At 42.3% G+C, this 23,484-nt stretch overlaps 1 long non-coding RNA gene across 1 annotated transcript; it reads right to left on the bottom strand.

The window, feature by feature from the left end:
- Nucleotides 1-1,401: 1,401 nt before the first annotated feature.
- Nucleotides 1,402-19,177, bottom strand: LOC139174655 (uncharacterized). Its single transcript, XR_011560410.1, has 3 exons — nt 18,974-19,177; nt 16,983-17,092; nt 1,402-1,622 (listed from the first exon to the last, which is right to left on the bottom strand). It is a non-coding gene; the product is annotated as an uncharacterized lncRNA (long non-coding RNA).
- Nucleotides 19,178-23,484: the final 4,307 nt, after the last annotated feature.

Below are 23,484 nucleotides of genomic sequence, written 5' to 3'. Positions count from 1 at the left end.
GTATGTGTTGTATGGTTTTAATTGTTGGGGTTTTATATATTTTTTCTTTTAATATTAGATTTGTTCCACTGTTTTATTGCTTTTATTATTGTTGTGAGCCGCCCTGAGTCTTTGGAGAGGGGCGGCACACAAATCTAATTAATAATAATAATGATAATGATAATAATAATAATAATAATAATAATAATAATAATAATAATTATTATTATTATTATTATTATAGAGGAGAATCTTTTAGCAGCATCCACAGCATGGCATAATGAAGTTCAAATGATATTGGTGCCTGATGGCAATGCAAAACTCTACTTTTGTTTAGACAATATACAAATATTGGCATTTGTGTGTGATTACCTCTCACCCTAATTTCTTCATTTCAGCCTCTTTGGACAGCCATGAGAGGTTTTACCTCTTTCTCTGTCAACCACTGTGGTACCATGACTCCTGTACTGTATATAAATGTAGACGATAATGTTAAAAGTACCAATAAAGGAAAATATTAGTAGTTCAGGAATTAAATGAGAGCTTTGTTGTTTTTTGCAGATGTTTTATTAGCCATTATCTAGTTGGAGTAATGAAACATCTGCAAGAAAACAATCAAGCTTAGAGAGCAGCAAGGACCCTTCATTTTGAAGTAGGGAGCAAAGGAAAATATGCTTAGGCCCCTTCAATAGGCATATGTAGCTGTTTCTTTTTAAAAAAATGTAGAATATATGCAAACTCTGCTCCCATAACACAGTTCTGTCCACACCTGAGATCTGCCCTAGCCCCGCCCTTCCAAAACCATTACTTGTAGTTTTTCAACCTTAAAATATTGCCTCTTTGCTGAGAGGTGTTCCCTTTTTAAAATAACAATTACAGTGTCATCACACAGAACAATGCTCAAAAGGAAGGGTGGATCCCCCCCCCCCAGATAATTCACCTTTTAAAAAGGGAAGGTTATTTTAAGTTCACAGAAAATGGAGAAAAATCAGCAGAGGAGTGGCTTGCTTGCTGTTTAATCTTCCTTTTTTCCAGGTGGGGATTATTTTACATTCAAGGTCTTCTTCCTTTCAAGTCGCCTTTGCCAGCTTGTTCATCATTTAGAGACATTACTAAATAATTTTGAGTTACAATAATTCCACACAGAGACACAAGGATCGCTGGGTGATCAGCTTCATGGCCTTCTGTTTTAGATATTGATTGGTTCCTCAATAAGCACTTAAAGGTTTTGTATTGTTGCACCAAAATAATGGTGATTTATTTGAAAACAGTAACTGTGCCTGAATGATGCTGTAAGTCCCTAAGGGAAAAGAGTCATATTTTCTTAACACATAAAGGGTGTGTTGCACCACTTTCACAGGCTTGTTATGAAAATAAGATATCACATGTATTTATGGTAACAACTAGTTTTAATTGGATTACTATCAACTATGCTTTTGACCCACACATTTGGCCCATCTGCTGTAAACCGCTGCACCCAAATACTGTATACAGACTCTTAAACTAAATAACTATGACTTTAAATTTTCACAACATTCAAAAAATTAGCTTTCCCCAAAATTGGATTTTCGAAGGCCAGCCGAGGAAGAATATGGAAACCTGCTTATTTTCTACATGTCAGGAAGTTGTTAAGATATAAGAGCCTCTGTTATAGAAAGAAAAAAATAAAAAAGTATTAGATCCAAGCAAAAGCAAAAACCTCTATTGGTTGTTCAGATTTGAGCCTCCTCACTACTTGATTTGGCATTTCTTGCTGAAATCTTACTGTATTATCATCCAAAGCCAACCCTCTCAATTCTTTCTTTGGCTCTGTCTTTGTTAACAGCAATGGCTCATCCCCCAATTTCATCAATTGCACCTCAAACTCCCTCAGTGACTTAACCCAAGTAGAGTTCACTGAAGACCGAGTTGAAAAAGCATTACGTGACCTTAAACCTTCTCTATCAGTTGGACCAGACGGTCTATGTGCTTACTTCCTAAAAAAGCTCTCTTCTGCCATAGCTGAACCACTAAGCATAATTTTTGAAAAATCCTTCAGAACCAGCATACTTACTTATTTATTTATTTATTTATTTATTTATTTATTTATTTATTTTATTTATTTATTGGATTTGTATGCCGCCCCTCTCCGTAGACTCGATACTTCCTAAGCTATGGTCGAAAGCAATGGTCATCCCCATCTTCAAAAAAGGAGACCCCTCTCTTGTCGATAACTACAGACCAATATCATTATGCTGCGTCCCATGATAAGTCATGGAATCAATTATAAACAAATCAATTACTCTCCATCTAGAAACTGATCTTGCTCTCTAACAAAAATTTGGATTCAGAAAAAAACTTTCCTGCAATCTGCAGCTCCCCCACTGCAAAAATATATGGACAACTCATCTAGATCAAGGGAAATCTATAGATGCAATTTATATCGACTTCTGCAAAGCCTTTGATTCAGTGGTCCACGACAAACTACTCCTAAAACTCAAATCCTATGGCATCTCAAGATCCCTCCACAGCTGGATTACAGCATTTCTGTCAAACAGGTCAAAATAGGGAGCACCATATCCACCCCGTCCCAGTTAAAAGCGGTGTTCCCCAAGGTAGCGTACTGGGACCAACGCTCTTCATTCTCTATATTAATGACCTTTGCGATTACATCACAAGCAACTGTGTTCATTTTGCCGATGATGTAAAACTCTTCAACACTACCGATAACACAACTACTCTCCAAAAAGACCTGAACTTTGTTTCTGAGTGGTCTAACACATGGCAATTCCAAATCTCAACTAGCAAATGCTCTGTCCTACACATTGGGAAAAAGAATCTGAACTCCAAATACCAACTGAATAATCAAATTATCACAGATAACCCCCACTCAGTTAAAGACCTTGGTATACTAATAACAAAAGATTTAAGTGCCAAAGCCCACTGCAACAACATAGCCAAGAAGGCTTCAAGAGTTTTAAACCTAATCCTACGTAGCTTCTGCTCTGGCAATCTCACACTACTTACCAGACCTTACAAAACTTTCGCCAGATCCATCCTCGAATACAGCTCATTCATTTGGAACCCATATCGCATCTCAGACATTAACACTCTTGAAAATGTCCAAAGATACTTCACCAAAAGAGCCCTTCATTCCTCCACTTGAAACAGAATACCCTACGAGACTAGACTTTCAATCCTGGGCCTAGAAAGCCTAGAACTAAGACGCCTTAAACAAGATCTAAGTATTGCCCACAAGATCATATGATGCAACATCCTGCCTGTCGGTGACTACTTCAGCTTCAACTACAACAACACAAGAGCACACAACAGATTTAAACTTAATATTAACCACTCCAAACATGACTGTAAAAAATATGACTTCAGTAACCGAGTTGTCGAAGCGTGGAACTCATTACATGACTCCATAGTGTCATCCCCAACCCCCCTTGGATTATCCACGGTTGACCTATCCAGATTCCTAAGAGGTCAGTAAGGGGTGAGTACAAGTGCACTAGAGTGCCTTCCGTCCCCTGTCCTATTGCTCTCCTATATCTCCTATACCTTTCTTCTATTCCTATATCTCTTCTTCTATTCTTTCATTCATATGTCTATTCCTATAACTTCTCTTCTATTCTTTCTTAGATATATTTTACTATGAGTATATCCTCTATAACCTTCATCATGTATTTTACTATGTGTATACCCACTAAAACCCTCATTGTGTATTGGACAAAATCAATCAATAAAATAAATAAATAAATAAATAACTTCTGCTAACCCTTACCAGAAATTAAAACACTAGAAGTAACTAAAAATATATTCAAGTAACAATGTGTAAATAAAAAGAAAGCTTAGTGGTATAAAGTAATGGTATATTTACATCGTTTCAAGAAAGAAAAATAGTAAAGAATCTAATCTGGGTTGGTTACTGGGACCAGAGGTTTAGTCTTCTGAGCTTTTGGACTTATGCTTGAAGTCTATCCTCCGGGAACTTCTCGCTACACATTCTATCAGATAATTCCCTGAGGATGGGCATCAGCATGAGTCCAAAAGCTCAGAAGACTAAGCCTCTGGTCCCAGTGACTGACCCAGATTCGATCCTGCATCATTATTCTGAGACATTTAAATTTGCCTTCATCCCTGAAAAAGAGTAAAATTTATATTTTTGAAGAAATGCAGAGATTAACTTTAGGCAATATAAAGAAGAATTGTAAAGATTAACCAATGCATATAAATTGTTACAGATTACAGCCAATTTTGTTAATTGATAAAATACAAATCCTAAATTACATCCACAGTTAAGATTTAAGAAAACTGTAAATAGTGAGGTGAGGAAAAAAATGGACAGAAATGCCACAGGTACTCATGTTAATAACCATGTTAATATCTCTTTAAGGTTTTCCTGCTGTGAAATTCACAACTGGAACTGGAATCTAATACTCTTATACACTTTTACACTTATATACATTAGCTGTGCATGCTAATATATGCTATGAAACTCAGTAGGACTTAGTTCTGGGTATACCTGCATATTGCTGAATGTATTTAACATAACTCCTTGTTGTTGCTACAGCTCATCTCCCTGATTCCTGGAGATTACAGGGACAAGTCTGTGCAGTTTTTAGCAACATTTTTAGAAATGGCTTTCCACTGCTTTCTTCCTAGGAATGAGAGAGAGTAACTGGCCCAAAGCCACCCAGCCAGCTTCCATGCCTAAAGCAGGACAAACAATCTCCCAGTTTCTAATCCAGCATCTTATCCACTATACCAAACTGGCTCTCTTATTTAACAAAGCTAGCCAACCTTATTTTAGATTAGTATATTGTGCAATTCACATGCAAGATGGGATTATGGATTCACTATCTTAGGTGAAACCCTGATAATTATATTAACTGAGTAAACCATAATTAAGCTAAGCATGGGTAAGTATATTGTACAAACACAACTGCTTTTATGAGATTTCTCTCTTTTGCGGTCCTAGATATTTTTTTAATGTGGTAAATAAAATAATAACTTCTATTAGAGTGTTTCAGAACTACTCGGGTAACCCATCTGCTACTATTTGAAACAGCCCAAACCGTGATGTTTATGGAGATCCTCAGTCATCCAGGTCATGATAGTCTCAAAGGTGCTTTTTCAAGAGAAAACTGAACTTTGTTTTTCCTTGAAGATGTTTCACTTCTCATCCAAAAAGCTTTCCTAGTGCTTCAGAGGAAGCTTCTTGAATGAAAAGCAAAACATCTTCAAGGAAAAAACAAAGGAATCAGTTTTGAAAAAGTATTGAGCACCTACCTGACATTCTCTGGATATTTTTCATTGATTTGATAGGCTTATTTATTGCCTGTCATTTAGAAATTCAAGGTAGTTTATCAGGGTGAAATTTCCCTTCATTCTTATTCTTTCCAGCCTAATGGAATGATAAATATAAGTTATACAAAGGGGTCAGGATTCTATCTATCAACATAATAACCCTACAAATATGAATTAAATGACACCAATTAAAATCTTCGGACAGAAAAAAAAGGAAGTTAAGTTGATGGAATTACACCATAAACTACATTGCCAGAAACAATACCAATCACAACAAACTTAGATCCAAACTCTCTATTACAATGCATCCACTCCCATGAACTCTGTGCAGAACTCAAGAAACAAAGTTATACATAGATTACCATGCGGAACACATCAAAAACAAGACCCACAACCCATCCTACATCACCCAACCTGCCATCTCCCAACAACAAATCAACATCTCACGCACCACCAACCAAGACTAGGAAAGTGTGCCCCTTACTTCCTCAATTCAATCCAATACTCATCTCAAATGCAAACTAATCAATGCAAAAAGCCTAATTAGCAAGATGTCGAAATTCCTCCTCCTACGGACACCTTTGACATTATTGTTGTCTGCGAAACATGGCTAAATGCATCCCTCCCTGACTCCATCATCACAGCAAGAAACTACCTTGTCTTCCGGTCTGACCATGAAACCCGCAGAGGAGGTGGAGTAGCTATATTCTACAAAAAGACACCAAACCTAAAAAATAGGTTACACATGATCTCACCCTTTCCAAACCATCATCTTTGATCTATCCCTAAATGCCACACTTCCTACTTTGTTACAGAGCCCCAGACTACGACATCACACATATGAACAAATTAACCTCACTGCAAATGTGGGCAATCTCATGCCCTTACCCCCTTATCTTTCTTGGAGACCTCAACTTACCTTGCGTGATGGCTTCTCCCTCACCGTGCCAAGAAGATGGCATGTGGTGCAGGTAGGAGGCCGCGCGGCCCCGAGCTCTAGCCGTATGGCCTGTTCTGTTCTCTCCAGTGCCACAGGCATCTCGGAACAGCAATGGTGCCCTGAGTGAGTCGTGGCCTTTGGGAGTACAACGCTGCTGCTTCCAAAGGCCACGACTCACTCAGGGTGTCCTTGCTGCACCAAGAGATGCCTGCGGCACGAGAGAGCAGAAAGCAGGCCACGTGGCCAGAGCTCCAGCAGGCCACTGTTGCTGCTGGTCCCAGCTGCTGCTCAAGGCACTGCAATGGGATTTGGCTGCTGCACATGTGCAGCAGCTGAAATCGCATGGACATCCTTCCGGCAGCAAGATTTGGGCAAAAATTGCCATTTCTTTGCTTCCATGCATGCATGGAAGCAAAAAACCCAGTATTTTTACCGGATTCATGCTGGTTGCCCATGCATGATGCGTGCACTCCCAGCGGTGGCAATGGAGCTCAGCTACACCCTCCATTTTCCCCACCATTCCGGGCCAGGCCCATCCCTGACTACACATCTTGATCAGGGCAAATCAATAGATGCAACTTACACAAAAAGCCTTAGACTCAGTGATTCATTATAAACTACTTCTAAAACTGAAATCCTACAGCATCTCCGGATCCCTACATGACTGGATAACAGCATTCCTATCAAACAGACAAGAAGTTGTCAAAATAGGAGCACCCTATCTAATCCCATACCTTTTAACAGTGGAGTACCCCAAGGCAGCGTACTAGGACCAACACTCTTCATACTCTATATAAATGACATTACAAGCAACTGTATTCTCTTTGCCGATGATGTAAAACTCTTCAACACCACTGATAACACCGCTACCCTCCAAAAAGACCTTGTGTCAGAATGGTCAAACATCTGGCAACTCCAAATCCCAACCATCAAATGGTCTGTCCTGCACATTGGCCAAAAAAATCAGAACACCAAATACAAGCTGAATAAACAAGACCTTGCAGATAACCCTCACTCTGTAAAAGACCTTGGCATACTCATATCAAATGACTTAAGTGCCAAAGCCCACTGCAACAACATCACCAAAAAGGCTTCAAGAATTGGTAACCTAATCTTATATAGCTTCTTCTCAGGTAATATCACACTACTAACCAGAGCATACAAAACTTTCACCAGACTAATCCTTGAATACAACTCCTCTGTCTGGAATCCACACCGTCTATTGGACATAAATACATTAGAAAGTGTCTAGGGATACTTTACAAGAGGAGCCCTCCACCCATCTACTTGCGACAAAATATCTTACACACCAGAACTTGAAATCCTAGACTTAGAAAGCTTAGAACTACATTGCTTCAAACATGACCTAAGCATAGCCCACAAAATCATCTGCTACAATGTCCTTCCTGCCAACGACTACTTCAGCATCAACCACAACAATACATGAGCACACAACAGCTACAAACTCAAAGTAAACCACTCCATCTTATACTCTGAATGTAGCTTCCCCCCCCCCCCCCCAGTCCTAACTAGCTGCTAACGATCTTCCCAGCTTTTACCTTGCAGGCTCTTTCATTGTTTCTCTCTGCGAAGAATGTTTTCCAAGCCCTAAGTCTTTGCAGATTTTTTTCATTACTCTAACTTGCTCTGAGTAAGTTTCTTTCCAGTCCTAACCAGGTGCTAATAATGTTCCCAGCTCTTACTGGCTTGCAAGCTTTTTCATTGGTACTCTCTACAAGGAACATTTTCCAAACACTTTGATTTTTTTTTCATTCTCTATTTGCTCCAAATGTTTCTTTTCAGCCCTAATCAGGTACTAACAACAATGTTCCCACTTCTACCAGCTTGCAAGCTGCCAAAAATGTATTTCAAAGCCTGTCTTTGTGGGGGGTTTTCCCATTGCTTTACTTGCCCCAGATGTTTCTTTCCAGCCCTAACCAGTGTTAATGATGTTCCTATTTCTTACCCACTTTTAAGCTCTTTCATTGTTATTCTCTGCAATGAAGAATGTTTTCCAAGCCCTAAGTCTTTGCAGGGTTTTTTCCATTGCTCTACTTGCTCAGACTGTTTGCTAATGATGTTCCCAGCTCTTACTGGCTTGCAAGCTCTTTCATTGTTAGTCTCTCAGAATAAATTTTTTAAGCCCTTAACCAGGGGATGTGCTGCAGCTGATCAGACTAAGGACCAGACTAAGGATGATAGCCATATGAATACCTGGTAAGCAGATTCTTTCCCCTATTTTCCTCCCCAAAACCTAAGGTGCGTCTTATATTCTGGTGCCTCTTATACTCTGAAAAATACAGTAGATACATTCAATTAACATACATTGAGACAATATGGAAAGCAGAAAGATGCCTAAGTAGTGATACTATTTGTTACTCTGAAGGAAATACAGTAGTACCTCTAGATATGAGCTGCTCCACATGCGAGTATTCCAAGATATGAGCCACGAGGGGAGATAAATTTCTTTTCAACAGAGCGCCCACTAGGTGGCGCAAGAATCCTTGCTTTTGGTTATCTCGGAGGGGAAAAACAAAGTCTAAAGCCATTTGTTCCAGATACGACATACAAGCTCCCTTCTGGAACAAATTAAACTCGTATCTAGAGGTACTACTGTGTAGATGCCACTACAACAAATTTGTTACCCTGAAGAAAATATAGATGCTAGTGATACTATTTGTTATCCTGAAAATAACATGTTATCTGCTACATATGTTAACTTTGAAGAAAATATAGATGCCATTGCTACTATATATATTACTCTGAAGAAGATATAGATGCCACTGCTAGTAAATGGATTGAACTGAGCCCCCAAAGCTTGCTCTGCTCTACTTGCTCTGCAATCTCTAGTTACCCCAATGTGGAAACTCATGGGATAGGTTGGAATGAAAGAACCGTTGAACTTACCTGAACGGTCTTCTCGATGCACTGCAAGGGGAGTCCAACATGGGTAGTACTTCAGCCTTATTAGAAGGGACTGAGTTAAAAATTTGCATAAATAACAGGTCCCGCCCCCATGCTGCCCTTAGTGGGTCAGTCTATAATAAAAACGAAGTCATAGTGTAAGTAAACCAAGAACTTTTATTGAACATTAATAAGCTCAAATAGCTAAAGCACGGAACTGCCCCTGGGCCAAAAGGCCGGGAGGGTTTGGACTCTCCTTGCAGTGCATCGAGAAGACCGTTCAGGTAAGTTCAACGGTTCTTCTCCAGTGCACTGCTATGGAGAGTCCAACATGGGATATACCCAAGCTTACTCCACTAGGGTGGGAACAGGCTGGACCAGGGGCGCAGGATCTTGGCACACCCTCTGCCTCTGCAGCACTCTGTGGCCGAATGCTGCCTCAGCCGAGGTGTACGCATCCAGGCCGTAATGCTTAATGAAAGTATTGGGAGCAGCCCAGGTAGCAGCATGACAAATGTCTTCAATTGGTGCTTGCTTCGCCCATGCTGACAATGTGGCTGCACTCCTTGTGGAATGGGCTGTGATGCCCTTTGGAGGAGATATAGATCCTGACTTGTATGCTGTAATGATACAAGCAGTGATCCAGCGACTAACGGTTCTAGGCGAGATTCTAGAACCCATGGATGGTGGGAAATAGGAAACAAATAGGGATTCTGTCTTTCGAAATGAACTCATACGTCTGATGTAGATCTTAAGGGCACGTCGGACATTGAGTTTGTGCCATTTCAGTTCCAATGGGTGCATCCCATGGGTGCAAAAGTCCGGTAAGGTGATTTCCTGTGCTCGATGAAATACTGTGTTGATTTTTGGCAGAGAAGTCGGTTCTAATATTAAAACCACTCTGTCTGGGTGAAAGATGCACAAGTCTGGTCTGATTGACAGTGCTGACAGCTCTGACACTCTCTTTGCCAACGTTATGGCTACCAGAAAAGCCATCTTGATGGATAGTATGCGCAGTGGCACCTTGCGTAGAGGTTCGAAAGGGGGTCTCGTGAGGGCCTGCAGTACCAGAGGTAAGTCCCATGTCGGGAAACAATGTACTGTCGGGGGTCGTATGTTGGCTGCTCCTCTGATGAAGTCCTTCACCCATGGGTGATGTGAGATGGGCTGAGAGGAGTCCGTTTTGAGGATGGTGGCTATGGTCACCACCTGTCTGCACAGGGTGTTGGGTGCTAAGCCCTTATCTAAGCCTGTCTGTAGGAATGACAATAATTGGACCACCTCAGGGCACTGTGGGTCAAAGTTCTGTGTTCTGTAGAAGGTGCAGTATGCAGTCCACGTAGCTTGGTAAATTCTGGTTGTCGACGGTCTCCTTGCTGCCTGCATGGGGTTAATGACCCTTTCTGGCACTTGGCCCCTCCTTAATCTGTCCCCCTCAAGTGCCACACGGCAAGTTTCCACCAATGGGGGTCTGGGTGTGATATCGACCCCTGTGTTAACAATATCCGGTGGCGAGGTGCGCCAAGGGGGAGAGATTGACAAGTCGCCTGGGCCAATACGGGGCTACTAGAAGGACCTCTGCTTGTTCCTGTAGCAGTTTGCTTACCACTCTCGGTCTCAGACACACCGGTGGGAAGGTGTAGAGTAACTCTTTTGGCCATGGGCAGAGTAGTGCATTCACCTGTTCCGCTCCCGGAGTTGGAAAGCGGGCGAAGAACCTTGGTAGTTTGTTGTTTTGGTGTGTGGCAAACAAATCCACCTTTGGTTTCCTGTATCTGCAGATGATGTCTTGAAACAGATCTGTGTTTAGACTCCATTCTGCCGGGTCTATATTTGTCCGGCTCAGCCAATCTGCCTGAATGTTCGAGATGCCTGAGCTGTGCTCGGCTCTCAGAGAGGCCAAGTGTCCTTCTGCCCACTTGAATAGGATGTGGGCCTCCAGAATGAGGTGGCCCGACTTCGTAACCCCCTGGTGTTTGATATGAGCCCTTGTGGCTACGTTGTCCGTTAGGATCCGGACGTGTTGTCCCTCCACTAGTGAAGCGAAGCTTTGTAATGCTAGGCAGACTGCTTGGAGCTCCAGAAGGTTTATGTTAGGGGTCCCTAGTTCCTCTGGGGTCCACAACCCCTGGGCTACCCCTATGGTGGAATGGGCGCCCCAGCCCGAGAGACTCGCATCGGTTGTTATAGTCACCTCTTGTACTAACAGGAACGGTAAGCCCTGTTGGAGTGCCGAGGACCTCCACCACGTGAGTGATCGGCGCACTTGTGTCGAAAGTGGTACTGGTCTGTGGGAGTGGCTGGTTCGTCCCTTCTAGAAGGGGACCAGGAACCATTGAAGGGGTCTGGCGTGAAGTCTGGCCCAGGGAATAATGTCTATGCAAGATATAAACATCCCGAGTAACTGGGAGAGAAAGGCCAATGGGACTGTCTTCCTGTGTTGAAGTTCCCATACCATATCTCTGATCTTGATCTGTCATTCGGTGGATAGGAACACCTTGCCTGTCATGGTATCTATATTGGTACCTAGATGTGGTAAGTACAGGGGTGGTGTCAGGTGACTTTTCTGGTAATTGACCGTGAAGCCATGGAATTCCAGTGTCCTGATGGTTTCTGCCAAATCCTGCCATGCTCCGTGGGGGGTGCTGGACAGTATAATGATGTCGTCCAAATATGCCATTAGGTGCAATTGACAGGTCCTGAGGTCTGCCATCAGAACATCCAGGAGTTTTGTGAACGTTCTTGGGGCAGGGGATAGGCCAAAGGGAATCATAGAAATTTCCTGTGTTCCCGATGAATAGGTATGTGTAGGTATGCCTCTTTTAAATCTATAGACATTAGCCAGTCCTTTTGACGAATCGATGCGAGGATTGTTTTCAGCGAGTGCATCTTGAAGTGGCGGTACCGCACATAGATGTTTAGCTGCTTGAGATTGAGTATGAGGCGCCTGCCACCCGAGGCCTTGGGGACTATGAATACTATGGAGTAGTACCCTTGGCCCTCTTGTTGAGTAGGGACCTTCTCGATTGCGCCAATTTCCAGTAGATGGTAAATCTCCTGATGCAAAAGTTCTTGTTTGTGTGGATTGAAGGTCACTGGGCACTGCAGGAATCTGTCCGGAGGTAACTGGATAAAATCTATTCTGAGGCCCTGGGATAAGGTTTCCAGAGCCCAGGTGTCTGCAGATATAGCTTCCCAAGAGGCGGTGAAATGCTGTAGCCTGCTTCCGATGGGGAAGGGGTCTTTGAAGTCATTGTCTTCTGCGGTATCCACCCCTGGTGTTCCCTCTGAAGGGCTTTCTGGACTGGTTAAATTGTCGATTCCTGTCGCCAAAGTTATTCCTCTCCGATCTATAGGAGGACTGCTGATAGGACCCCTGAGTATACAACCTGCTGGCTGGGGGTGCAGTTGCGGAGGTTTCCGCCCGAAAGGGTTGTTGTCTGAAATATGGGGTCGTGCACCTGTCTTGCCACCTATATGTTCTAGGTAAAATCTTCTTTTTGTCTTTGTCCTCAATGAGGACCTTCTCCAAAGACTTGCCGAATAACTCGGACCCTTCGAAGGGGGCTGAAGCTAGGTGCCATATTGACTTAGCATCCATCTGCCAAGTTCATAGCCAAAGGAGACGGTGGGAGGACATGTTTGTAGCGAAGGCTGCCGATAGTGTGGCGTCCGCCGAGAATTCAGCCGCCGCTAAGAGTTTGTTAATATCTTGCCTCAAGCGGCCATCCTCTGGTCCCAATTTTGTGAGCATGTCTTGAAGCCAGAGGATTGATGCTCTGTTGAAAGACGATGCGGCTGAAGCCACTTTTAGGGCCCATGCCACCATATGGTGGGATTTTTGGATTAATCCCTCCACTCTGCGGTCATCTGGTTTCAAGCCCTCCGCCATTTCCGAGGGAACCAGTGCATTGGATACCAGGCTTGCGACTGGCACATCAATGGTAGGGAATTGCAGCAGATTTTCCATCTCTGGATTGAATGCGTAGAACTTGCGTTCTGAAGCTGTTGGTCCTAGAGCTCCTGCTGGGTGTTCCCACGGTTTCTTGATATTATCAAGGAACAACTGCGGGGAGGGTATAAAGTCGGAGTTGTTTTGGGGCTTGGAGAAGATCCTTGAGGTGGGTTGAGCACCCATTACCGGATTTGTCGTTTTGTCTGCCATGTCTGAAGCAACTACCTGTTTTGCCTTATTAAGAAGAATGCGAAACAGGGAAGGTCTGAAGAGGCCTGTAAAGGCTGGTGGTTCAGGAAGTGTTCCCTCATCCTCTGATAAACCATCGTCTGGCTCTGAACCCGGTTCTCTCATTCCTGAACCCTCATGAAAGGAATCATGCACAGGAGATGGGAGTGCTGGAGCTGCCTATATATTCCTATGTGTGGAGGGTGAAGGTTGAGGAGGAGGAGGAGGGGCAGCAGATGCTGCATACTGCTGAACCCCCGCAGCAATGCCATGCGAATAGGCCGAGGCAATCATGTCCTGAATGGCTGGAGACATGCGGTGCCATGTGTCTGGTGAGGATCTTAGTCCTGCTGCAGTTGGTGTGAATGTAGCCGAAGGTGGCATTGGCTGGGTGGGGTATTGCCACACTGAGGTGGATGGCACATCTACTTCAGGCCTAAATGAGGCCTCTGCTGCCGGGACTGGGGCCACTGATCTATCTGGGGACCAGTCTCTGTCTGTAGCTGATCCCATTCCCTTTGGGAGCCTGGGATGGGTAGAGGTGGCCGTGGGACCCAGATTCTGACCTGTTGTAATGCATGCCAGGCTTGGTATAACTGGTGTCTGTCTCTGGGCTGCTTCAAGTTGTCCCTCTAAGGCTTTGATGCGTTTTTCTGCCTCTTTCAAAGAAGCAGATACCTGGGAGGTTTTAGATTTTGGCTTTGAGGAGTGTGTTTTCTCCTTGGCTTTAGGATTATGAGTCCCAGATGAGGGTGGGTCTGCCATTACCGAATGGGGTAAATCCACCATTAATCAAAGAGCAAGGCAAGGGGGTTCCTCCAAGAATGAAGCCCAACAAAATGGTGACCGTTAGTCAGGGATTACCACTTCCTGTAACCTACAGGATATCCTGTTCTCTGATTGGGGCAGACCGCTGTCAATCACGCCCGACAAAATGGTGAGTGGGTATTGCAATGATGGGGCACGCCCCCAAAATGGCTGCTCTCTGACTAAGCTTTTCTGTGCTCAGGCCTGTTAATTTCCCCTTGCCTTCCTGGATTGCGGAGGTTGGAAAAAAACAAAAGCCTCTCGGGCCGCGGCGTTTTCAAGCTTCCCCTGCGTCACTGATCGCGGTTTTGGGTGAGAGTTTTGAATCCCGGCACCTTCAATCGCCCAGAGCAGAGCTTCGGCTTGAGAGCCGTCCGGTATAAACCGATCACCGCGTTGGTCACAGGGTCTGGGGGTATGGCCGCGCAGGCTTCCCCCCCCCCTTCGCGACTCCCAGTCCTTGGAGCAGTACCCGTGCAGGGAAGAGGCTCCGACCGAGAATAAAGTTGCAGGTAATACTCCTCGGAGCAGGGGCCTGATTCCAACAATGGTAAGTTGCTTCGTTGCACCTGTAATGAAAAGAGGAGAAAGAGGTATTATTAATAAGTATAAATGCTCTAACAAAGAAAAGGTAATTTTAATTCAGACTGAAGAAGTCCTAGGAGAGAAAATTTATATGTCCCTTCACTGTGACTGAGCTTTTAAGACTGACCCACTAAGGGCAGCATGTGGGCGGGACCTGTTATTTATGCAAATTTTTAACTCAGTCCCTTCCAATAAGGCTGAAGTACTACCCATGTTGGACTCTCCGTAGCAGTGCAGTGGAGAAGAGCTGGCTCAAGACTGCCCCCTGAATGCCCATGGCTGAAGGTGGACTTGAAAGTGCTTCTTCCTGCTCATAGGACAGTAACTCAAGTGTCCAATATTCTTTATTGGTTTGATATTAAGTGATGCACATGGGGTCCTCAGTTCCTTTGGTGATACTGGAATACCTCTTGGCTGATTTAAAAATCTTCATTCCCCATGCTTATTAAAGCCACCTTTTCCACAGTAGATTGTCCTGTGACCTGGACAATATGCCACTTCTGAACATGGCTGCTCTTGTGGTTGGCTACTGGGAATCCCTTATACAGTGAAAGCAATTCACATGTCTCAGGGAAGCAAAAGAGGCCATTAGTTACACAAGCAATGGGTCTTAATTGCCACCACTGATTCTTCTCACCTCCTACAGCTCTGCGTTAACTGTTCTACTTGAGAAAACAAAACATCTACTCTGAGGGGCTGAATCAAAGCCTAGCCCTTGTGTAGGCAGAAGCAAGGGATTAGTCATCTTGAAGCTACCTTCTGAAGGAGCAGCCTTCCAAAGCTGCTTCCCCCATATGCTGACAGCTGCTCTAACTGGCCCCAGCAGTGACAGCAGAAACTCAGGTGTCTAGCCCACAAGAAATGAGAGCTGCTAGCTTTGATTTCTTTAAAGAAGGAGACAAATTTAAGGGAGGAAGAAAAAGAGGAGGAGCCTCTTAATGGGTTGCAATTGTAATAGACATAAGATCTCTAAGAGTTTCTAAATACCAATTTCTCTGAAATGGAAAGAAAAGCTTTAACTTCCTGTTTTGCTTTGGAGCATCTGATGGATATCTGCTTGCCCCCATCAGAAAGAGGATGCTCAGCCGGTCCTTTTTCTCAGAAACCTAAATTCCCCAGAGAACTCAATTTAATAGTATGTGGATATTCCAACTCTTAGTGCGGTTTGAACTAAGTGCAGTAGCTTACTATTTCTGTAGGAGGAGAGTCATGCAGTCTATGGTAAACAAACCGTCTTTTTTGACTAATTTGTTTCAATAAAAAGCACAAGCTTATCCCAGACTCATCCTAAATTTTAGATGGTTATTCAAGAAGGAATGGTGATTGGTGAGCTTATTGCCTTCTAGAAATTGCTGAATTACAATCTGCAGTAGCCCAGCATGTGGGACAAGTGATGAAAAATGCTTAGTGATCAACAGGGTCCTCCTTATCCTGTCCTTATTTTTTTTATTCATGGTGTACATATGTATGCACAGACACACAAGCATACACATATTCTCAGAGCTCTAGGGAGCTGGAGGGAAGATTCTCAACTCAGAATAGTTCCATAGAAGCAATGTTGGGAATTGGGCTTGACAGAGAAAGGCTGATTCCAGATAACCTAACAATCTGTATGGTCTACTAGGGACTGAACTTGTCTTCCCGAATGAAGTCCAATACCTAAACTATGCCAATTCTAAACGCGAATGAGAAATATCATCTGCCTGGGTTGACAGGGGATAATGAGAGCCAAAGTCCTCCATATCTGGCATTCACCAAGTCAGGAAAAACTTTTTCCTCAAAAGATAGATACAGCTTGACAATATGGTGTCAGTGGAAGATTCAATAGGTGAGGTGCTCTAAGCCAGGGTGTCCTACCTTGGCAACATTAGGAATTGTGGACTTCAACTCCCCAGCTGTCCATTCTAGGAGTTGAAGTTCACAAGTCTTAAAGTTGCCAAAGTTGGATAGCCCCTGCTTTAAGCTTAGAAAGGGATAGGAGTTGGCTTACCTTTGCTATTTCCGTAAGTACTGTTAGATATTGTTTTCCTCAAGATTAACTTGAAAGGAAGAACCTTCTCCAACATTGCAGCCCATGCTGAACAGAAATTGCCTCTTTCTAACTAATTGCTTCTAGTTGTTAGCTATGTATCATATTCTTCTGAAATACCTCCTATTACATTCTCAGGGGATCAATAAGGAAAGAAAACCCAAAGCTTTTGAACAAATACAAAAAGTAGATTTGTTTAAGTAACTCAAGTTGATATAACATTGCATCTAAAAAGTTGAGACAGAGATTTTTCCTGTACCTACCATAGTAGATGAGTCCAACTTGGAGTACAGCTGGATTTTTTAGGCCACCTTCTCTCTTCTCTTGAAAACACTGAAGATGATTAGTTGGCTATGAACCACTGTGGTCCTTACTATGGTAAAAGGAACATATTTATAAACTAATATAAAAGCAGCATAGGGATTTAATGACTTGCTTCACCTATGACAATCATTAAGTGTTGTACCACGATTCTTGACAAATGTATCTTTTTCTTTTATGTGTCCAATCACACTTGGTCAGTAAAAGTCTATTCTGTTCTATTCTACATATTGTAGTAGGCCAGAAATGTCAACATGCATGATTTGCCAGCCTCCTTTCTTGTGCTTATACAACCTTTCCTCCCAGAAAATGGGATTAAGTTGTGCAAGTACGTAAGGCACTAGGGAAACCATTAGAGGCCTTTCACCCTTGCTGCCATCCTTAATTTTTGACATTTCTGCAGAACGCTTGGACTGGTTAATAGCAATGGCACTTAGATTTATATACTGCTTCATAATGCTTTACAGACCTCTCTAAGCAATTTACAGAGTCAGCATATTGCCTCAACAATCTGGGTCATTTTACCCACAGTCTGAGTCAACTCCTGGCAATGGAAATGCAGAATCAGCCTGCAATACTGCATTTAAACCACTGCACCACCATTGCTCCTTAGTAACCTTAAGTAGGCTAAGTTGAAGTAAATCACCCTTGACTGTTTTCACACAACCTGTTCACTGAACTAGGGCAATACCTGAATCCAATCAACTCCAGGCGATTTCTCTAATTTAATTTAAACCAGCTGGTAACAAATCTCCAAAGTGGTTAACAGGATGGTTTTCCAGCTGGAAGCCAAAAGCTGCTGGAGACGACAGGTACTTCTGCATATGGATCAAAATTTGCAATTCTCTCATGAGCTTGAGCAGGCCTTGAGGAGGTGGACTATGGTCACTGGGGTAACCAATAGCAAACCCTGTGTCCCCAGAAATGACAGAGGAATCTGGTCTCTTTTCAGTGTTGGAGAATGCTGTCCTTGGGACCAAAAGCCTACTGCTTCCTTTCTGGCAGGCAGGCTGGAGCTGTTGCCACAGCAACCAAAGGGTTATTGCACTGCCTTTTTAAATCCTTGGATGCGCCAGGTTCCCACCAGGTGCAGCTGGCGAAGATCCCGATGGCTGTGAAATAGTAGGGAAGGATCTTACACATTGTCCTTCTCTAGCTGGGAAGCTGTCTTTTGCCCTTTTGCACATCAGAATCATATCCCAGCTGCCACATTGCTCATAGTGTTCACGGACGATAAACTTGAGGGGACAGTTCCAGATAGGTCAGTGATAAAAGCAGCAGCTGATGTGTTTCAGAATTGAGACATGTGCTTGTGTCAGCCTTCCCAATTCCTTCAGAGGCAATTTGAAGGATCACTAGAGATCATGGCTTCTCTCAGAGGGTACCCCCATTCTGGGATTTCTTTGGCTGTGTGGCATTCTATTATCTTTGAGTTGCTCCTTGACTTGATCTCCAGCTTTTCAATCTGTCTCCACTTGGCTTCACTGAACCTGTTACATTATATTAATTACCATTGATTTTTGTTGCTTAAGATTGGAGGAGTCACCTTCAGCTTTTGTACTGTTAGAGGATCAGAATAATACAATAGCAATAGCACTTAGACTTAAGGTATATACCATTTCACAGCCCTCTCTAAGCAGTTTACAGAATCAGTCTATTGCCCCCAACAATCCAGGTCCTCATTTTACCAACTTCAGAAGGATGGAAAGCTGAGTCAACCTTGAACAGGTGAGATGCCAACTGACAAAATGCTGGCCATTGGCAATCAGCACAATTAGCTTGCAATGGTGGTGCACTGTGCCACCACGACTCATAAAAGTTTAAATCTGAGAAAGACAAGAATCCTGGTGCTACCTTAAGACATTCCCCAAGATGTAATGAAGATGGAAAAATTCTAGGCAGATTCCAAAGTTGGATGGAGTTTTATCATTACCTTTGGAAGTTTCATCCAGATAGTCAGGAACTCGTTAAATGATCTTGAGTGCTTCTCAAGCCTCAATTGAGGAAGCAACCCATCTGACAATACAGAGAATGGATGGGGAAGTCAATGAAGTCGGCTAGATGATGAAATTGATAGTTTTGATTGAAGACATTGACTAATTTTAATGTTGACTGAAAGCCCTTTCTGGAAGGGCCTTTTGTGTGAACTGAAAAAAGTAAAAATGGTAACATATGGATTTGATGACTAGGAAAAAATAGTAAGTAGTAGGGGGGGGAAATCAAAGTAATGGTATAAACATAAACAAATACTTATCTGTTGTAAAAGAAAGATGGAAGACATTCCTTTTGCTTTCTTGATTTGGGTTTTTTTTTAAAAAAAATCTTCAATCCCTCCCCTTTTCTATTTAAATTATTAGTTTTTGTTTCTATTTGGAATAATAAAGTTATTTCAAGAGAGAGTCCATCAAGGGAAGAGCCAGGCATTTCCTATGACCTCTGGAAGCTTCCCGATATGCCACTAATGCTATCACCAAAGGAAGGAGCAAACTCACAGATGTCCCTGCAAGAGGGGCGTTGTACTGTACAACGCTTGGGTCAATCTCACCAGATTTTGGATTACAGCCCATGATCCTTTATCTACTGCCCAGAATGACTGAACTGAAAGAATCTGGTGCTCTACTGCAGCCAAGACTCCATCAACTCAATTTAGTCTACATCCTGTATTGTATAATTGCCATTTTGTGAGCATTATATGAAGGCACCAAGGCTGGTTGAATTCCAAATGTATGTCATCCTGAAAGAACACTTTTCTTCTGGCTGTATATATAAGCATCAGTTAAAATCAGATTGTCAATACACTGAGTCATTTGTACAGATGTGCCACTGATAAGAAACCATCTGCAATGCTCGCTCGTGTATTTAACCCCAATTCTAAATAAGCAGTTCCCGCCATGTGTCTTGGAAGTCCTGGGATTGTCCTTTAAGAGTGTAATTCTTCACACCTACTTAACTCAGACTACATGTGTTACTTTTAGAACAAACAGAAGAGCACAAATATTTTCAAGACTAGACTTGTTCTTCCTACTATCCAGCTCTCACTTTTAAAGTTTCTTCATAAAAAAACAATACTTTATAAAAATCCTATTTTTTCTGTAGTTAGGATCTGGTAGTTAAATTGTCCTGCTGTTCATAATAAAAAGAAAAGTTATGTGATTTCTTCCATAGCAAATTAGTGAGAGAAATTCAGAGTTAGCTGCAGCTTTTTCTGTCCTAGAACATTTTGATTTTTTCCATGAGAGGTAAGAAATACACCATTTGCTGTACTCTGAGGATTCGTTTTGGTTGAAGTCCCCTGTAGAACTAAAAGTATTTGCTGAAATACATTCGAAAGTAATGTTTGGTCTCTTAAAATACATTGTCTTTCACCTGTGCTAATATGCTGCCATCTAGTGTATCATGAAAACTGAATACATACATTCAGAATATTTTCCAGGTCTAGACATTTTCAAAAGGTTAAATGCACAGTGCCCACTCTGTACTGCAGCCCAAATTAATGTATTTATTCCTGCAGGGCAGAATCCAAGTTTTCCTTAAACCAGATGCCTTCAGAACATTTGATGCAGACGTTACATTAGTTCCAGCTTTTGGAAAACTTGAGAATGGTAGGAGAGAATATATAGCACTAGTCCTCAACCTTTCCAGACCGACTGAGGGGTGTGTGTGAGGAAATGGTTCTGTGTGAGTGGCAGGTGCGTGCAGCTCCATTTGTGTGAGCAGCAGAATGGAGTTTCGTATACACACACAAGTGCCTGCCTCTCACACAAATGGAGCTGTGTGCTCACCTTTCGTTTGAATGGCTTGGTTCCGAACAGGCTGCAGCCCAGGGCTGGGAACCTGATATACACCAAATTATCCAAAGGCTACCATTTTGGGAAAGGTTGGACTCATGGAAATTGAAGATGAATGGAACATGTCTACAAGCAGCTTGAGTTAGACCATTATACTGCTTCGATGCAACAGATACAAAATACAAAAATGTGAGTACATTATATTACATAGTATCACTAACTTGGTCTTCTTTATTCTGTGAGTTCTCAAGATATCAAGCTACAAGCTTCCAGAATTCTTAGTTGCTGATCATGTTGGTTGTCAATCCCTACATTCCCTTGAAGGCCACTGGTAGAAGAAAAATCAGAAATCATTTGGTAGCATCTTTCCAGAATAAAAGTATGGGTTTACTTGAACTCTAGCTTACTTCAGCAGATAGCAAACTATTTTGTTAGTCTGAAAAGATGCTACCAGACTTATGATGCTAAGAAATATAGGAAATCCAAACTGAGACAACTTAAAAGTGCAGATCTTCCAAGCTCCCATTCTCAGAGAAACCAGTAGTTCAAATGCAGTATTAAATCTGGACTGGACTTAACATGAACACATTGGAATAATTAAGGTGATCATATGAAGAAGAAAGGCAAAGTATTCTTGGCTTCTCCTCAATCGTATCAGACATATAATCCAAGGACTTCCATGTAAATAAAAGGTCAAGAACCTTTGAAGGTCAATAAATAACTTACCACTGCTTCTGCATCCACCAAGGACAAACTGAACCATTCACTATTTGCAAAGGGAACACATTTTTGATTTTTTTGCAATCTGCAAACTCCAGTGGAAAGCCAGCCCACACATTTGGTGAACCATATTTTTGTTTTAGTTAGCACTTGTGCTGTCTCCTGAGTGATATGGTGGGGGGTGAATATCAAAGCATAGATAAAGCACACATCTTCCTATGCTGCAAACAGTCCAGACAAAAATAATCTTGGTGGAACTATCCATACTTTTTACCTAAGCAGTTGCAGAAATCTTTAGAAATTATAGATGAAATTCATGTCAATTATTTCTGCAAACTGATGGCCTGGAGAGCCCCTTACTCAAGTTCATTCTACTTGTCCAGAAAGGTAGATCAGGCTGTCCTGTTCTGAATAAATCAGACAACTAAGCCAGCTGGACACACTTTAAGCCAGATGATCAGGCTTTATTGTATAAGCCAAACATATCTCTGTTTGTTTTAAAACCAAAATAAATAAATCAGGCTGGGAGGTAACGGGGAGATCCAGAACGGAACTGGCCCAGAACAGAAAAACCTCCTCCCTCACCAGTCTCTTATGTATTGGCAAAGGTTAGGCACACCAGTGTTTTTATTTTCTTTCTCCTTTTGCAGAACTAAAAGAGCACACACTGCACCATTGCTTGGAGTAATCATACAACTGCAGCCTTGAAAGCCTAAGTGTCTCAATAGTAGGAATTGCTTGGAATGTGCTGTTTGCACTAGCAAAGCAACACTAATACATATAAAATCTTCATTAGGTAGCCCATTTTCTCATGTAGCTGATAGCCCAGAGAACAAGTGGCATGACAGAAGTTGCCTTTTTGGACTATGCCCAGAATTTAGCCAGATGGAACCCATGTTGGATATATATCACTGAAAGCAGCAACCAGGAGTGCTCTGGAGCCCACAAGAACACACCTCTTCTCTGCTATTCCTTAACCTCGCCTGTCTTTTTCTTCAAGGATGTAATGCAAGCTTGAAAAAAGAGCACTCAACTCACTGAGGATAATCTTCCCCTTAAAGAAGTCACATCTTTGTCCCAAGCTTGTATGAAGCGTGAAAAAGACAGGAGGGTTTAACGAACAGCAGCAAGATACTGGGCTTGTGTAATTTCTGAAGCATTTCTTGCAAATAATTTTCAAGACATGTACAGTCTTTGTGCATGCATGTATTGTTGGAAGCATGGAACGCTTATGTAGCAGAGGGCCATATCATTTAGAAGCTTAGGAGGTCAAAGCAGATCCCAGAAAGAATGAAAAAGCAAAACTACATGTCAAGTCCAGAGCGGGCACTACTGGATACAGGAAAACATCTTTGGCCAAGAATGTCTTCTGCTATTGTCCTCAGCCAAAGCAGTGAGGTACATTTTATTGTAGGCAGACAACAACAGTTACTTGGAAGTCACTATCAGTTCCTGAATGGGTAAAAGGAGTGCAGCAGCAGCAGTTGCCTCTGCCACAAAGGATATGTGTGCTTGCGTTGCCTAGTGATGTTTCTTGAGCTCTGAACTTTAGGTGGATGAGAGAGATTAAGAAACTCACAAAATGGATGTTGGGAACTCTTTCCCAACTTCTTTAAACTTTCAAATGTAACTGATTTCACCCATCAGAAATGTAAGACAAAATGAGTTGTTTCCCCAATCAGAAAGCCAAACGATCTAACTACTGCTTACAGTTTATGCCCATAGTACTTAAAGTAGCTTAAATATAAATATTTCAACAAATAACATATGTATATGTACGTGTATAGACCCATGTATCCATATGCACAGTAAACCTTGTACTTAATAGAAATCATGGCTGCAAAATTGCTTGTGGCTATATGTCAATGGCATGACACAAGTTATGATCCAACTTAGTTCAAATTAGATTATAAAGGCCAAAAATGGATTTTCAGAC

This window comes from Erythrolamprus reginae, chromosome 12 (genome assembly GCF_031021105.1).
Source record: "Erythrolamprus reginae isolate rEryReg1 chromosome 12, rEryReg1.hap1, whole genome shotgun sequence".
Lineage (NCBI taxonomy): Eukaryota > Metazoa > Chordata > Lepidosauria > Squamata > Dipsadidae > Erythrolamprus > Erythrolamprus reginae.
The sequence above is the reverse complement of the archived record's forward strand: the minus strand, read 5'-3'. Positions and strand labels throughout refer to the sequence as shown.